This window comes from Tamandua tetradactyla, chromosome 2 (genome assembly GCF_023851605.1).
Source record: "Tamandua tetradactyla isolate mTamTet1 chromosome 2, mTamTet1.pri, whole genome shotgun sequence".
NCBI classification, from domain to species: domain Eukaryota; kingdom Metazoa; phylum Chordata; class Mammalia; order Pilosa; family Myrmecophagidae; genus Tamandua; species Tamandua tetradactyla.
The window spans coordinates 168,091,519-168,108,499 of record NC_135328.1 but is presented as its reverse complement, the minus strand read 5'-3'; the positions used below and the strand labels follow the sequence as shown (position 1 = coordinate 168,108,499).

General features: G+C 52.2%; 1 protein-coding gene, 1 long non-coding RNA gene and 1 pseudogene across 9 annotated transcripts in view; 1 reads left to right on the top strand and 2 right to left on the bottom strand.

The window, feature by feature from the left end:
* Positions 1-16,981, bottom strand: part of GLIS1 (GLIS family zinc finger 1) — a 307,452-nt gene that overhangs the window by 26,118 nt on the left and 264,353 nt on the right. The gene's annotated exons all lie outside the window — the stretch shown is intronic.
* Positions 154-14,211, top strand: LOC143674206 (uncharacterized). The gene is made up of 4 exons (XR_013170962.1): positions 154-448; positions 2,342-2,474; positions 12,796-12,931; positions 13,995-14,211. It is a non-coding gene; the product is annotated as an uncharacterized LOC143674206 (long non-coding RNA).
* Positions 10,787-16,981, bottom strand: part of LOC143674205 (small ribosomal subunit protein eS24 pseudogene) — a 28,744-nt pseudogene continuing 22,549 nt past the window's right edge. For 2 of the 5 annotated variants that reach the window (XR_013170954.1, XR_013170955.1), the window contains exon 2: positions 16,148-16,777. The product of XR_013170954.1 is annotated as a small ribosomal subunit protein eS24 pseudogene, transcript variant X1 (transcript). The other 3 variants (XR_013170958.1, XR_013170959.1, XR_013170956.1) reach the window with 3 other exon arrangements.

Below are 16,981 nucleotides of genomic sequence, written 5' to 3'. Positions count from 1 at the left end.
AGACTGGGTCCGGGCTCAGAGAGAACCCAGAAGCAGGTCCTACCCTCTAGGAGCACAGAGCCCAGGAGGGAGACATACACATAAACTGCCATGACAAAACAATGTGGTGACAGCTGTCCTGGAGGGAAACACTGCTGTCTCCGGCAGCACAGAGGAGGCGCCTGTCCCAGTCCAGGCTGCCCCAGGGCCTGGAGGCGGGGAGGGCTGCATTAAGTTTGGAGAGAGGGTAGGAGGTGTGGGAGACAACGCAGGCAGCTTTGTCCAACACTGGAGCATTCACTTCATTCAATCACTGATCACCCTGGGCCTTGGACAATCACTGGGATTCCCAAAGAATGCGGGCGACTGGCTTTGAAGGCCAAAGGGAAGACAGGCTCAGAAACGCCAAAGTGTGAAAAGGGCACAGATTCCCTGTGAGCTATGGAGGGTCCTACAATGGCGAGTGCTGGTAAACGTGGGTTCAGGCGTGGTGGTGGGGAAGGTCCAAGGGCTCGAATGCCAAGCTGAGGGGTCTGGAATCCACCCTGGGGGCAATGGACACCATGGCAGAGCTTTCAGATGAGAAGGGGCAGGGGGCAGATACAAGCTCTAGGAAGACCCCTCTGGCCACTGGGTGACAGGTGGGGGCCTGGGTGAGCCAACAGCAAGGCCAGCGAGGAGAAAACAGCCACAAACAACAGTCATCAACGAGGGCCCTGGAAACCCCAGCCAGGGTAAAAGGAGGAGGCTGGAGCAGACACCAGGGCAGAAGCGCCTGGACAGATGGGAGGACAAGGACCCAATGACAGTGACCGCCCCAGGCGAGCTCCCTCCTTGAAGGCCTGGCCTCGCTCGTGCTGGGACCTGGCCAAGGCAAGCTGCCCGCAGCTGGGTTTTAGAGGCTGCTCCGCTTCCTACTGCCAGATGTTGTGCCTTTTCTATGCATCAAAACCAGGAGAAATCCTGACTGAGGAGTAAACAGGCGGAGAGCCACGCCCCTCCCCTGCCCTGCTGTCCTACAATGGCCTCGAACCAAGTTCAGACCAACTTGAAGGAGAGGCGCTCGGCTGAGGGACGGGGCTTCCCCTGGGCGGCCCGCTCGCTTGTTGGTCTCTTTGTTCCTCTCCAGCCGGTGCAGGGAGGAGGCCATCTGAGGCCGAGGGGCAATAACTCCTCACGGACTGTGTGATTTTTCTGCATTTAGGAACCTCTACCCGGCTCTGGAGATTGGTGTATCATCTTCTTTCTCTTCCTACTGGGCCAACCATCTGTCTTCAGCCAGACGCTCCTGCCCCCGGGGCCTCTGCTCAGGCCTCGTTGCTCCTGGGACATCTTCCCTTCCCGCTCTGACAATTTCATTCACGTATTTCTTTAAAAGTTCAGAATCTTCAGCGTTGCGCTCACACTTCTCCCAACCTGGCCTTGCGGCCTCTCCCCCATCTGCAGACGCCCCACTCGTATCCTGCTGGGGTGCACGGGAGGACTGGGCTCTCTCTGAATGGGTGAGGAGCGCTCACGCCTCCGGGTCTCTGCTGAGCTGCTGCCTCGGCCCAGAGTGCCTGTCCCTCAGGTGGGCACTTAGAACATCTGCTCAGGCTGCTCAAGCGCCACCTCCTCTGAGAAGCCTCCTTTAACCACTGTCCCCGCCTGGCTCTCTGCCACTCTTCTGTCACATTCCTGAACTTGGTGGGCTAGGTTTCCACTGCACAGCCATTGTCTTCTCTCCATCTCTCCAGGCTGAGAGTCTGAGAGCCTCTTGGGGCCAGGGCTGGCTGGCATCTTTTTCAGGGGGCAAAGGATGAATTGGAAACGCAATCCAAGGAGGATAAGAATAGGGGTTGCTGAGCATGGGGTACACATACCCCTCTGGGTGCACCCTCCTCACTCCAATCTTCATCAAGGCACATGTGCTTGGATGCCTGGGCCATGCTCGAGTGCAGTGGCCCAGCCTTGTCGTGCTTACCCCGCCCCAGCCCTCCGAACACCCCAGAACGGAGCTGCAGGCTCGGGTGCTCTCATGGGAGTGGAGCCAGAGGCAATGGCAAGGAGAGAAGTGGTGTCACCCCATCAGGACTGGTCTGGGAGGCGGGTGAGGCAGGTACCCATGGTAGAGCTGAATCCCTGGCAGGGCCAGCACCCCAGGAACGAACCAGGGCCCTGACGGGACTCGGGCGTAGCTTGCTGTGTCCTGCCGAGGTCCCTGCGTGGTCCCCACCATTCAACCACTGCCCAGATGGGGATCATAGAGGCGTGGCGAGGAAGGACGGGAGCATTCAGTGCTTCAGCACCTGTTACGTTCCCCGCTCTGCTGGACCTGGGACTTGCACAAATGCGACCTCTTATCCTTTCCATGGCCCTGCAGGCAAGTGTGACTCTCTACAATGTCTGAAAGGAGCTTAGACTCAGGGATGCCAAGTGACAAGGGAGGCAATTCAGCGCAGTGGTCCCAGACCTGGACGTCTGTCTCGGCTGCTCCACTTACTGAGTGACCTAAGGTGAGTTGCTTCAACTCTCTGAGCCTCAGTTTCTTCATCCATAAACTGGGTGTGCCCTACCAACTGTGGGGGCTGGTGGTTAAGACTAAATGAGAAAGTGCACAGGAAGTGCTGAGCTTGACACCAAGTTCCTGCCCAATATTGTTGCTATAGCTGTCATTTCGGGTCACAGAGAAGGTAAGAAGTGGAGGGGCTTTCTCCCAGGCCCACTGCCCTCCGTAGAGGGGTGGTGTGTGGTGTGGTGTGTGTGTGTGGAGGGGGTATATGGGTGTGTCACATGTCTCCAGGCTTCCCCCCATGTCCTCTCTCCAACACTCATGCTTCATCTCCTGTCCTCCTCTCATGCATGGTATTTGGACTAACCTTCTCATCAGCCCCGGGGCTCCCTTAGGGGTACAGGCTCTGGTCCAGGCTGGGATGTGGGGGTGGGGTCTGGAGCAGATCGAGTTTAGGGGAGCAGGATGGCTCCTGGGAGTTAGTCCAGGGTTCAGTCCTGGCTCAACCTCTTATAAGGAAGTCACTGGACATGCCTGCTTCCTTCTCTGGGCCTCAGTTTCTCCATCTGTATTCTGGGGAACCAGGACCTGCCAGGGCTCACATGGTGGTAGGAGGGCGTCTTATGGAATCCTAAAGCTAGGACGTGCATGCCCTAGTTTCCCATGAGCCCTCCCTATTGCCTTGCAGCTGACACCTTCACTCAGAGCCAGTCAGCCCCCAACAGAGAGCCCCTAAGGTTTCTAAATCCATTTATAAACTGTATATCTAATTGGATCATCTCCCTGCTCAGAATTCCCCCAGGGCTCATGGTGCCTTCTGGAGTCTAGTCAATCCCCTGGCCTGGCATTAGAGGCCCTCCATGGTCTGTGTGTCAGAGCTCAGAGGGAAGGATTCAGACCTGGGAAGCAGACAGACCTGGGCTACAGCCTGGCTCAGCCATGGCCACAGCCCTGCTGTGTGACCTTGGCAAGTCAGTGCCCCTCTCTGTGCTCTGTTTCTTTCTCTGAAAGAGAAAGATGAGCGCAACCAGCTCGCAGAGCTGCTGTCAGGGTTAAACAACATGGCACACGGGGCATCCTCCATATAAATTATCATGATCGTTATTCCTGTCTGCGTTCCCATGTACCCTCAGAGAGGACTCTGACATGGGTCATGTTTCATTGACTCCAGAAGTAAAGGGCAGGGCCCTGATGTTGGTGTTTTCCACTGGTGTGGCCAAAACTCTTCGCAGAATAAGCACTATGAGTTCCCTTTGGGTGCCAGGAACAGACTCCAATGAGAGTGAAGCAGCTTCTTATGGGGAATGGTTTGAAGGGGCTTCATGCACAGGCTCTGGGGGTGCCAGGAGGGAAGCAGGGAGAAGGGAGCCACCACTTTTGGGTTGTGGGGCACAGATGTGGCCAGAAGGGAAACATGGCTTGTGGTAGAGCAGAAATAGAGCCAACTTTGGAACCATCCTTGGCCTTGGGCCTCAGTTTCCCCAAGATGGGATGGAGGATGGACCTCAAGAAAATGCGACTGTGACCCAAGGTGTGATGATGCCTAATGGGGTCTGCAGGCCAGGGGGCACCTTCTGGGGTGGGGCCTTCCTGGCAGTCCCCCCCCAAACCCCAGTTCTCAGAGGCTCTAGGGCAGATTTTGCCTTGGACACCTGCCTCCCTGCGGCCAATGTCCAGGTGTATAACTGCAGTGGAGACCCCCTGGGACTCCCCCATTCCTAGCTGGGTATCTGGATGTGGGGACAGAGATGGGGGATTACTCCCACCGCACCACAGGGCACGGGCACCAAGCCTGGGCTAAGCCGCGGTTAGAACTGCCATCTTCTCTAAGAAGTGATCCATCCATCAGCAACACATGGAAGGAATGTCAGACAAACCCCATGGCTCTGAAGGTCACTTGTTCCTTCCCCATTCACCCATTTCTCCCTTATCCAACCACTCCGTTTACTTTTCATGCTTACCCCCATCATTCACTCATTCATTTAATCATTCTTCTCCCCACCTACTTCTTGAGTTCACTAATTCATTCTCTCATCTTTTTGCACACTGAATCGTACCTCCCCCTAACCTCACACAGCTGCCCTTCCGTGTGCCTGGCAGTGTGCTGGCTGCTGGGACTTCAGGAAAACAAAGACCCAGAGCTCCAAACAAAGCAGAATGTGTTCAGAGCCCTGAGAAGGGGTTGATCTAGGGGCTTCTAGTGGGGGCAGGCGGGGGAGTCACAAAAGCCCTCATGAAGGTGAGGGGCCTTAATACTTAGGCAGGTTTGGACAAACAGGGGTGCAAGGGAAAACATTCCACATGGAAGACACAGCATGAGCTAAGGCGGGGCGAGTGGAAGGGTGGTGTATATTCTGGAAACATGAAGGGAGCAGGGAAAGTAGAGGTGGAAGAGGAAATGGGAGTTTTGGGGGCTCTCGCCATTCAGACCCACAGGTGGCAATTCACTGGGGGGCTGGCCAGCTCAGGAAACCAGCTGAGAAACCTCTTTTCTCTTGATCCCCAAACATTTCAAAGAACGCACCCTCTGTGATCACTGGTGTGGCTCAGCAAATGGGGCAGCACAAGGCTATTTACTCAGACGACTCCTCTGCTTCCAGCCCTTGTGGCTCCGCAGCCAGGACACATTCTCAGCCAAGTTTGGCACTCTGACCGGTGTGATCTGGCTCCTGGTGACAGCTTGGGGGCATCTGCACCTCTCCCACTCACCCCTACACCTGGCATCAGAGAGGCCCGGGTGCAAATTCTGCCAACAGGCTTCCCAAATGGATGCCCCTGGGCGAGTCCATTCCACTTGTCAGAGCTCTGACCTTGGGTCTGGTTGAAGTGCAAATCCTTCTGTGTGTCCCTGGCAGCTCTGGGCACTGCCTCGGGGACCCCTTAGGTGATGCACAAAAAACCCTGGCACTCAGGAGCTGCTGCTATGATTTCAAACCAGGTGTACATTACGGGGTTCCATTTCCGGGTGCACAAGGCTGGGCCTGACCTGGGCCCAGGAAAAGAGAGTGGCCTCCCTTCTCCTGGTTCCTCCAAGAGAGGAGATGCCATCACACCGAGAGGAAAACAAGGCGGCACAGGGCTGACAAACACGGCCCAGAGACTTGAAAGGCTCCGTTCCCACATGTGGGGCGTGTTACAAAAGAAAATTAAAATAACGGGGGAAAATGTTCTGGGAACCGTGAAGCCCTAGACCATCTGGGGTTTTATAGTAACAGGCAGGGGAAAATCAGAACCTAATTGGAAAAAGTCCACGGCAATCCATGCCCACCGCGTGCAGCTTACGAACAGAGGGCAGGAGCTGAAAGCCAGCAGGGGCCATTCCCAGGACCCGGCATCCACGCCCCCACACCCCTGCACCCCCACCCCAGGGCTGAGTCCGAGGACCCTTCAAAGCTCTGGCTGGGGGGGTGGGAGAGTGGAAATCCAGGATCCCCAGCACACAAGAGAAGGCTGTGCACGTCAGATGTTGGAATCTGCAGGGCTGGGCGCAGCCCGCTCCGTGAGTTCCCCTCTTGCCACTCACACCCATGTGATGTGTGTGACACTGCACCAGAGGCTGAAGGCCGTGAAGTCATCGGACAGAGGTCTGCGCCAGGCTCATCATGGACAGCCAAGGGCTTGGGGGAGTCGTGCCCATCCTGCCCTCGTTTTTCTCCTCTGTAAAATGGGGCCACCGCAAAGTGGCTGTTAGAAGTAAACGAAATAGCACGTCTAGGTAGGGACTGGCACCCAGTTGGTGTCTAATGAATGTCAAGTTCCCTCCCTGGGGCCGAAGCAACCCAAAGAGGAGGGAGGATCCTGTTTCTCATGCTCTAAGAATCTGAGTGGGTTTCTGGGGAACAGGGCATGAGGTGGGGGCACAGGAAGAAATGCCTCCAGTTCTGGCACTTGCCAGTGACTTGCTCCTCAACAAACACATTTCTGGTTTAAGAGTAAAATATATTAGGTTACAATAGTCTGGCAGACCATTCAGGGATCAACTTCTCATTTTTGTACGAAGTTCTATTTTATTTTACAACAATGATTTCGATGGGAGAAACGAGCAGTGCCAGATCATTCTCTGAGATGTCAAGTAATTCCATGTTTGGCCAGCTTTAGAGGCCAGCCAGCTGGAGCTGAGGTCCACTCCTCAACCCCTCACTTTGGGAAGAGGACTCTGGCCCTGAAGTTACTGTCCTCTGAGTCCCTTATGGGATCTCCATGGGACTTTGCGCTCCATTAGTCCTACTTGGAGATGTTGAAGTAAGAAGGGAAGGGAGAGGCTGGAAAGGGAGTCTTGGGAGGGGAGGCCAGAGGGCGCTGGCCTAGCTCTGTCCTCTGGACTATGAGCCCCTGAGGATCTGACCTAGCTTTGGACACACAGCGCCCCACTGATGAAATGAATGAATGAGTGGGTGTGTGCAGGAGAGGGACTCGCACTCTAACAGCAGTTCTCACATATACTATGTACCTGGGACTGGGCCGAGCTCTCCTTAAACACATTCTCCTACATGCTGTTAAGTGGGTGCAATGATCCCCTAATGTCAAAGGCAGGAAACCAGGCCCAGGGAGTTTCAGTCATGTGGGGAGTCACCTCGCCAATGAGGGGTGAAGCCTGGGTTTGACTCCAGTGCTCAAACTCTACGCCCTGTGACAGAGTGGGGCTATGAGATCCGAGGCCAGTGTGGGAAAGTCTTGTCATCTGCTCAGTTCACTAGGCCTTCAAAACCACCTGGAGAGGCTGGCAGGCTGAAGGCAGGTGGGGCCCGTGCAGGGGCACGCTGTAAGGTGAAGGGAGGGTGAGGCAGGGGGGCTCACGCCAACCTCCGCAGCTGACCACGCTGTACCCGCTCATGGGAGGAGGCTCCAAGGCTTGGTGGGGTGGGCGCTGCAGGGACCCCATCCTTTCTTCACCCAGGACTGCACTGAAGCCTTTGGGCTAGGCCTGTCTCCAGAAGAAAGGCCCTATTTGGGCAGGAACCCAGTTCCTATTCCCAGCAGATGAGGGAGTCCTGGAGAGGGAGCCACCTTCCAGGATTATATGGAGCCTCCCAAAGATAGAAGAAGGTGTGTGGGGGGGGTTTGAGCCTGCTTCTATGGGGACCTTACAGCCCCCAGTGGAGATGTGGGGTCTGGGGGAGCTTGTAGTGCTGAGCCATGGTTAGATATCATTTGGGATGTGGATATCATTTGGATGTGGAACCAGACCCAGGAAATCGGCCCTGCACACACACAATTCCACGAACCAACCAAATGAAACCCAAGACCTGGAGTGAATGAGAAAATGGCAATAGACAGAGACAACACTTGCAGGTGGCTGAGTGTCTCAGTCTGCAAAGCATTCCTCTTTCCAGGGGCTCCAGCAGCACAGCAGCACACAGTAGGTCCACAATACACAGTACCTCCTGTTGGTGATGGTGTCTTGTGCAATATACTCAGGGATGCTGAGGAAGGAGGGAAAGGCCCAAATCCATGGGCTCAGAGGTCTGTGCTCAAGGGCTCACTTGGGATTCTCAGCAGTGAGGAGTAGCTGCTACTCTGTCCTGACTGATGCCAGTGCCTCCCTCACCTCACCATGGTGACACGGGTTATGGACTCAACAATCAGCTACTCAGCATGGAGGAGCACCTTTGGCCAAGCACATGAGGCCTCAGCATCCTGGGACAGTCCCTTTCCCTGCAGGGCCTCAGTTCCTTTCAACTGTCAAATTGGTACCTGCGGGATAGTCTCTATTCAAGTGCCTTGGGGACAGAAAGCAGCAGAGTAATTTTCTGACTTTTAGGTTTCAAACTCCCAGGATTCGGGGCCATACGGAAAGAAAGAACTCTGGGGACAGAGATGACTCAGGCATGATTAATATTTCAAACAATTTTTCTGCTATAAACCCATCTGAGAGTGTCCAGCATGGGACCTGGCGCAAAGTGGGCTCTTGTTAATGAATGAAAGTACCCTGCAACAAACAGAGGAGCCTTCAGGGAAATGAAGGGCATGGGGGGAGGGAGGAGTATTCGGCTGTCCAGAGGCTGCTCCTCAAATGGGCAGGGGCCAGGGGAGAGCTAGTAGGGAACAGCAATGCTTCCTGTGCTTCCATCCTTGAAATGAAGTTCAGAGGGGACACTAGAGGGGAAGCAAGATGTGTCAATGGCAGGGGTCTCTACAATCAGATGGAGGGGAGCTATGTCTTTTCATCTTGGAGCCAAGCACCTCAGAGTAGGTTTGTTGGATTTGAAAGCAGGACTTCTCTCACGCACGGCCCAGAATGGCCAAGACCACCTGGGACCCCTGACAGGCAGGGCTCTGGATGCCTCAAGGAGGCCCCACACCTGACACAACAGGGCAGATGTTGAGTCTGGGCTGGTTCCAGTCAGCCTTCAGATGCACAGGGGGCCAAAGTCAGGGCAGGACCTTGGACAGCTCACCAGGTGCCAGTGTAAAGAAATGACTGTGAGGACCCCTTGGTTTGAGGTAAGCACCCCTACATCCCAGAATGTGGAGGCAAACGGAGGAGAAAAGATGGGGGATGGTCTGTGAACCACGTGGGATTTACTACCCAGCATGTGGGGGCTCAGAATAGGAAGTGAGTTCAAGGACAGTTAATGTCCACCCCACAGGGATTCCATGGGTGTGATGGCAGAGGGAAAGGACGTGAGGAGTCAGGCAGGCCCGGGCAGCATCCTTTCTGTGCATTACCCTGTTTGATATTCAGAATACACCAGATGGGAGGTGCCACGGTCATCCCCATCCGGACATGAGGAATCAGGCTCTGAGAGAGTGTGACCAGGCTCTGAGCACCCAAGGAATAAGGGGCGGCCTCGGGATTAAAGCCAGGTCATCTGCCTCATGCCAGACCCCTGTTCTTCCCCTGCCTGTAATAAAAACGCAGAGGGCTCTGCGGATTGAGGAAACGCTGGGCTGCTGGAAAGGCATGTCTAGAAACAAAGAGGAACTAAATGTCTCCATGCCACCGGGAAATATTGATACAGTAATAGTCACCGCACTGTTGATCAGGTTCCCTGAGAGCGTCTGTTTCCCCTAAAATCTAAATTCTTGAGCTGTTCAGCCCAACAAAGGTTGGAAAGCTCTGGAGGGGTCTGGGGGAGACGTCTCACCCCTCACCTGCATCCAGGATGTCTGATGGGTCTGAAGGGGTAATGTGTCTCCTGCCGGACCAGGCAGGCTGTCCTGTCCTCGTGGGAGCTTTCAACTCTCAAGCAAAGGAGAAACACCCTTTGGTTACCACACGGAAGAATGAACAACAGAGATTGAAAAAAAAATGATATCCATGTGATAAAGTCCTTAAGGAGAAACACTGGGAGCACTTGGTTGAGAATCAAGGTGGGGGGGAGGTGGCGGGGGGGGCATTTTGGGGAACATGGCCCAGCCCCGATGCCCGGCTCAGCTGAGCTGCCCGGCTCAGCTGAGCTGCCCCACTCGGGGGGACGCCTGGAACTCATTAGCCGTATGTCAGGAACAAACCAAAATTAAAACATTTCACTTTGGCATCTACAATTAAGGAGGACAAAAAGAGAAGGACACCATTGTGCTGAGAGGCTCAGTTATGACCTGGGCATGGACGGTTTACAGAAAGTGACCCGCTGCTTTGCACTTAGGCACAGGCAGGGCCCCAGAGGCTGTCCAGCAGGGGCTGAGATGAGGTGGGTGTGCAGGACTGCAGCTACAGCCTTGAGGAAGTAGCTGGGTGGTCCAGGATGAGGCCTTCCACATGGTCACTCATCAGGGCAATGCCAGTTATATGGTCATCCTGTCACCCTCCGCACTGGTCTCTCTGTTTCCACCCTGGTCACTGCCTCCTAAATCTATCATATAGCCTTGCAGTTAGAGAGATTCCTAAATTGCAAACCTGACCTCGTCAGTGCTCAAAACTCATTTATTACTCCCTGTTGCTTTCTAGATACAAGCCCAGCCCCTCGGCCCGGCATTCCCAGCTTTCTGTGACCTGGACCTGTGGACTTCCCAGCCGGGGCTGACTCCCTGAGCTTCCTAGTCCCTCTCCAGGTTTCAGTTCCACTGATGACTTGTGGCTTTGAGAACCTGGTACCTCTATGCTTTTGCATGTGCTGTTCCCTCAGCCTGTAATCCCCTCAAGGTCCAAGGCTCAGCTCCCTTGGTGGCTTCTTTGCAGGAGTTCTGGGTCTTGGGGCTCATCTGTGAGTCCCAAGCACCCAGCCCAGGGTGGAGCAGAGAGGCAGTGTGGGAAGTGTTTGTTGATTGAATGAATAATTGAAAGAATAAGCAGGCCAACCTTGTAAAAGTGGGGCTAGGAGAAGAGGGAGCCACCCAGATGGCAGCAAGGGTAAAAGGAGGGGGGCTGGTCTGGGCTGCAAGGGAACCTGGGACACAAGCAATGTCAGGACCGCCTGGCTTGGGAGCCCTCGTGTTGCAGGTGGGGACACCAAGGCAGCCCAGAGAGGCAGGGCTCACGGGAGGCTTCCCCTGCCACCCCAGTTTTGGAAAAGTGTAGGTCTCTGGATTCTCGGGTGAGGTGCTTCCAGCTCCCACACGTCTGTTCAGAAGGGCACCTAACTGGGGTGCAGAGTGCTCTAGAGGTTCCTTAGCCTAGGTTCAAATCCTGACTCCCCTCCAACTCTGTGGCCACAGCAAGTCGCCTAACCTCTCTGGGTTCCAGCATCTTCTGCTTTTTGAGGATGTTCGTAAAAGTAAAGTATTGCCCCTTCCCCACACTGTGGAGAGTCAGCATCAGATCCTCTTATAACATAGTTCATCACCCCAAATCCCCTGGTACAGATGGAGGGACTGGGGCCCAAGGCTACAGAGGACAGGGGTCAGTGATGGAATAGAGCTGTGATGGGATAGCTCCAGGCTCCCAGGAAGGCAGGCTGGGGGCAGAGTCCAGAGATCCTGACTTGTCCAGTGGTACAGCAGGACAGACTGCAGTTCATTCACAAGTCATTCATTTACTCAGCTAATCACAATATAGCTAGATGTCTAAAATACATTGGTAGTGAAAAAATAAAAGGTTAATGAGCAGTAAGTATCGGATCATGATTCCATCACAGTAAAGGCTAATCATACACATGCAAAGAACAGTCTGGAAAAATACTCCGAACAGTTAAACAACGGTTATTTCTGCATGCTATCATTAGCGGCAACTTTTCCTTTCTCCTTTATAGTACACTCTTTACTTTCTAAATTATACTGATTTCTTTGCATTTTTCAGTATTTTATTTTGGATAAGCTTTTTAAAAATTAGAGTGGGCATTTTAGTACTTTCATAGACAGATCTAGGTTGCGATTCTAGACTTTCCTTAGTTCAGCATGTAACTTTGGGACAGTCGCGGACAACAGGACCTTGGGTGCTCCCACCCTCTCACCATGGAGCCAGAGAGATCAGCGTCAGGACCTGAAGCCAACACGTGCTCCTGTCCTACGTGATGTGGGCAAACGGCTTCCTTCTGACCTCAGTCTCCTCGTAAAAATGTGGGGACGACACCATGACCCTCAGAGGTGACCTGAGCACCAAGGAAGACACGGTTGGATGGGGGCCACCTTGCAGGATGGAGCCTGAGATGGTGACAGCTTTGCGCCTGCATCCAGGAACCCGAGATCTCCCCATGCCGAGGCGCTGGGGGACACAGACGCCTCCTCTCACGGGTGATGGCACCGAGCTCCTCTTTCACCCCTGTGGCCAGTGACGATTGAGGAATCTCACGGAGACAGAGCGGCCAGTTTAGTTAGATAATGATGATACATGGGTTCCTTCTTGGGGCAGAGGAGCCACGGGCAAGGCCAAGCCACAGATCTGGAAGGAGGAAGGCAAGGGCTGTATTTCATTTCTAGCAGGAGCCTCGAGCTGCAGAGTGCTGGAGAGGAGCTCCTTTAACACCCATCTCTACAGCCTCAGCCGAATATCTGGGGGCACCTCTCTGAGCCAGCCAAAAGGAGTGAGGGGCTTTGGCTCAGGCAGATGTGTATTCAGGTCCCAGTTCTCCTGCTTATTGGCCTGGGTCCTTAGGCATGTTACTTAACCTTCTTGGAGTTGCCTTCTGTAAAACAAAGTTAACATGCCTTCCCTGCAGGTTTGTTGTAAGGACTAAATGAGATAAGAGATGGCAGGGCCCACCTGGGCTCTATCCAGACCATGATAGGCGGCCACTCCATGCAACCTACCCTGTTGTGCCTCCATTCCCACCATTCTCTCTCCCTACAACTCCCTTCTCTTCCCACGTCCCCTGGTAAAGCCTCGCTCATCCTTTAATTTCAGCTCAAAAGCCACCTCTTCCAGGGAGCCTTCCTTGATTCCCCTACTGAGTTAGTGCTAGGCTTCCCTAGCTCTTCTTACAACCCTGTCCTTCCCCCCATCATAGGCCCCGAGACTTAGCATCCTAACCGACAGCCATCGTATTCCCTTCTCCTGCCACCAGCTGTGTGAATCAGACATGGATAATGGTGGTCCCACTGAGTGGCCTCTTCCTGAGGGCCCAGCATGGGACTGAACACATGGTAAGTGCTTGGGGCATATCTGCTGGCCAGAATGACCTGCTCAGTCAGGGTTAGCCACCCTTATCCTATCGCACCTCTGGGCAAGGAGAGCGGCTCTTTTAAAATCATAGGAGGTCTGCTTTGGAAAGGATGCTAGAGAAAATCTGCCCATTTTACAGATGGGAAGACTGGGACTGGGGAAGGAGAAGAGATAGGCCCAAGGTTTCCCAGCAAGTTGTTGGTAATGCCAAGACAGGAAGCCAGGCCTGCAGACTCTTAGCCTAGTGCTTGTCTGACCTTTGGCCTCTGGGACACTCTCCTTTCACCCAGAGAAAGGAGAGCAGCAAAAAGCTCCAGGCTCAACATGTGAAAAGTAACAGCGGATTCTCACATGAGACACCTGTCTCCTCCTTCATCACCAAAGGACTGGCTCTGGATTCTTGGGTCCTTGGCTCCTCTCCACTTTTCACCTCCTACTCCTGCCTGGAAGGTCACATTTCTTAGCTCCTCACAAAAACTTAGCTCCAACACACTTAGCTCCCCACAGCTTCAACAGCCAGAGCTCTTCTATGCATCCTGCAGGCCCACTCAAGCCTGCTTCATTTAAAATGAATTTGCTAAACTATACAACATGGAGGGTTTTCATCCTATTTGGAACGACTGTACATCTGGAATGCAAACTTGGTGAACCAGGCTCAGACTGGGCCTGACAAATTCTGTTTCTCTGCCTCTCCCTTCCTGCAGAGCCAAGCCTGGGCTGCCGGGGACGGCTAGAGTGGAACGACAATAATTTCTCATTAGAAATACGGCTCATAAAGTCCATTTCTATTTTACTCAAGAAGCCAGACACAGCCAAAAGAGGTCTCACTTAAGGCTCTCTCTGAGTGGGCAGTGGGAAGATTTTTGTTTTCTTATCTATGCTTTATGGAGTTTTCCATGTTCTTTGCAATAAGTCTATAAAACTTGTACATATATTTATTTATTTAGACAAATATTTAGTTTTAAAAATGCAAGAACAGAAATCTCCTGCTTCTCTCTGACTTCTCCTTGCTGCCTGCTGCCCCTCTTTGCTTCTTCTGCCCAGTGAGATGCTTCCTGCTGAATGCAGGCTGGATTTCTCCCCTCCAGCTGCCACGCTCTAACTGGACTCCGGATCTGCTCACTTTACCTATTCAACAACTCCATATGTTAAAGGTGACTCTCGCCCAAGGCCATCTCAGGAGTCCCTGACAGATGGAACTTGAACCTAAATTTGTCTGATTCCTTTGCACGACCTCTTCTCCACAATACAACCTCCCCTCTCTGGGTCTTGGTGTTTGTGCATCTGTAAAATCAAGGGGAGGGATCTGAAGGTGATTTCACAGGTCGCTTCTAGCCCTGACATGCCACACCTAGGCCTGTGCCTAGGGTACCTGGAGGCAGAGAGCTCACGTGGGTGAGGTCTGAGGGCCTCCCTCACAGACCTTGTCTTTCCTGCAACAGGCCATCTGTGCACACCTTGAATAAGAGAGTTGGGGTTTGCAGGTGGGACTAAGTGCGGCCTTTAACATGCCACCACTGTCACTGGCATGTCCATCACAGGGGGAGGAGGCTCTCACAGCAGAGGAGAAGGACCATGACGTGTGGACATCTGCTCTCAGCCAGACCCTTAAACCCATGACCTCGGCTCACCCTGGGGCACGGCTGTCATGCTCGCTTTATCCCAGCTCGGCCTCCTGCAACAACCACACTGCCTTTTACTGTGTCCAGAACTCTGGGCCTGGCTTTTGGGGACAAGTCTCGCAGGAGTTCAGAAGCTGCTGAGAATGCTCAGGCAAGTAAAAGTTACAGACAGCCCTGCCCTGTGAAGGCAAACCAGGAGGAAGGTCAAGGGTGAGGTAGATTTTCTGGTTATGTTAAGCTCTGTGTGTAAATCCCTGTTGCCTTCCATGAGCCTTAAGCAAAGTCATTTTTTTTTTTACAGCTTTACTGAGATATAATTCACATAACCATAAAATCCACCATTTAAAGAATACAATTTAGTGGTTTGTAGTATAGTCCTAGAGTTGCACATGCCCCATGGCAGCCAATTTAGGACATTTTCATCACCCCAGGAAAGAAACCCTGTACAATGAACAGCCACTCCTCATTTCTTCCTCTCCTTAAGCCCTCGCAACCACTAATCATCCTATCTCTATAGATTTATCTATTCTGGGGATTTCATATACATGGAATCAGACAATTATGATCTTTCATAACTGGCTTCTCACACTTAGCATGACGTTTTTAAGACTCAACCATGCTGTAGCATGCATCAGCACTTCATTCCTTTTTATGGCCAAATAATATTCTGCTGTATGGATATACCACATTGGATCTATCCATTCATCAGTGGATGGGCATTTACGTTGTTTCTACTTTTTGTCTCTTATGAACAACGCTGCCGTAAACGTGCATTCAAGTTTTTGTGAATAATGAAGGAGAATTGCTGAGTCATATGGTAACTCTGTTCAATATTTTGAGGAGCTGCCAAATTGTTTTCCAAAGTTGCTAAACCAATGTGTTAGTTAGATTCAGTTGTCAACTTGGCCAGGTGAGCATACCTAGTCTTGTTGCTGCGGACATAAGCCAATGGTACGTGAACCTCATCTGTTGCTAATTACATCTGCAGTCAGCTAGGAGGCGTGTCTGCTGCAATGAGTGACGTTTGATTTAATTGGCTGGTGCTTAAATGAGAGAATGCAATGTAGCACAGTCTAAGCAGCTCAGCATTCCTCATCTCAGCACTCGCAGCTCAGCCCAGGCCTTTGGAGATGCAGAAAGAAGTCACCCCGGGGAAAGTTGTCGGAACCCAGGGGCCTGGAGAGAAGGCCAGCAGAGACCATCCTGTGCCTTCCACGTAAGAAAGAACCTCAGTGGAAAGTTAGCAGCCTTTCCTCTGAAGAACTAACAAAATAAATCCCCTTTTATTAAAAGCCAGTCCGTCTCTGGTGTGTTGCATTCCCGCAGCTAGCAAACTAGAACAACCAATTTCCATTCCCAACAGCAATGTCTGAGGGTCCCAAATTCTCCACAACTTTGCCAACAGTTGTTATTGCCTATCTTTGTGATTGCAGTCATTCTGGTGGATGGGAAGTGGCATCTTATTGTGGCTTTGATTTGCATTTCCCCACTGGCTAATTATGTTGAGCTTCTTTTTTTCATGCACTCACTGGTCATCTGCATATCTTCTTTGAAGAAATGTCAACTCAGATCCTTTGCCATTTTTTTTTTAAGTTTTTAGTTTTATTAATCCTCTGGTGAAATATCTGCACAATCACGGATCAAGTCACTGAAGAATCTTTACTCTTTCTGTTATCCAATCTCCAGCTCGCTTTTTGCCAGCACCAACATTGGCCTTTGCAGTACCCCTGACCTTCTTCATTCTATTCTTGCATTCCTTTCGCTGTTTTCTTGAGGTCTTTTTCTTCTCATATAGGCCATGTCTTGCAAGTCTGTGTTTGGGTTCATTTTTCTTTGCATTATCCAAGGAATCATAAATCATGCCAAAGCCAGTCGTCTTGCCACCACCAAAATGGGTTCTGAATCCAAATACAAAGATGACATCTGGTGTAGTCTTGTACGTTCTGGCTAGTTTTTCCCGAATTTCTGTCTTAGGTACCGTTGCCTTTCCAGGATGAAGGACATCAATGACCATTTGTTTCCTCTGAAGTAGTCGGTTGGTCATGAACTTCCTGGTCCGGATAGTTACTGTGTCATTCATGATGGCGGGTGATCCTCAGGCAGCCCTCCTTTACCATTTTTAATAGGTCTATTTATCTCTTGTGTTGATGAGTTTTAAGAGTTCTCAATACATTATGGGGACAAATCCCTTATCAGGTATAGGATCTACAAAAGCAAAATCATTTTTGAGCTGAAACAACAGCTAATATACATTCAGGGCTTACCATGTGCCAGGCCCTGTTGCAGGGGGTTTATATGTATTAGGTGTTCTGATCCCCAGAGCTGCACAAGGCGGGTACTATTCCTGTTGTCGTTATTACTGCAGGGTTTCAGAACCTTACTGCTGCCAACATCTCCACACTATAGACG